This window comes from Coturnix japonica, chromosome 7 (assembly GCF_054131305.1).
Source record: "Coturnix japonica strain WE chromosome 7, WE-NBRP24, whole genome shotgun sequence".
NCBI lineage: Eukaryota > Metazoa > Chordata > Aves > Galliformes > Phasianidae > Coturnix > Coturnix japonica.
Window position 1 is genome coordinate 26,042,596 of NC_140669.1, and position 846 is coordinate 26,043,441.

An 846-nucleotide genomic window follows, 5' to 3' on the forward strand; every position below is an offset into this window, starting at 1 on the left:
AGAGCAGCTGAGATTAACCCAGACTAAAGGTTGATCTAGCCTACTGTCTAGTCTTGAATGACTAGAACTACTGGATGATGATGCAGAGGACATGAGCCTGTGAGCCAGCTCACCACTGGAGCATCTCCAGCTGCTGTCCCTCAGCCCATCACTGAACAGCCAATGCTGAACACCCTGGGATGCTGGACGTGCTGGATGCTCATCCCCAAAAAATAAGAAAAGGGGGAAAAAAAAGAGTAGGAAAGTACAGTATGTATTTTTTCCTTTGATGCACATTGCCAAGATGCTTTGTATTGATCACTATTATATTGCTCTCAGGCTATTTATCTCTTCTCTAACTTTAGTAAAAGTGATCAAACCTTTAGCTCTGTATGTAAGTCTTTCCACATCTGAATAATCTTTGTCAGCACTCTCTGAACTCCTCCTTTTTAAATCCTACTGGACACAGGATGAGTAGGACTTATGCAAGAGTGTTGATAATTGTTTTCCATACCAACAGAGTGTGCATGCAGCATGGTGGTACTCAGACACTGTATACTCACAAACCAGAGTGTATCTATGCAAAAAGCTTGCTCTATCTTGCTGCAGTTCAGTCTTGACCATCCTGTATTTTGTCTGTATTTCCACAACTTGTGGCACTCTGTATAGAAATAACTGTTCAGAGCAAGATTAACATCTGTAAACTGCTATTTAAAGGTGATGTTGCTTTGCTTCCTGACCTAAATCATGGCCTGCCTGGATTAATGGAAATGTCTACTGTAAATTTAGATGTTTGTTGTCTTCTCAGTGAAGCTAAGATTGCTGCTACACATCAGAGTAGAGGCTCCTTCCTTTCTTCTCTCCTCT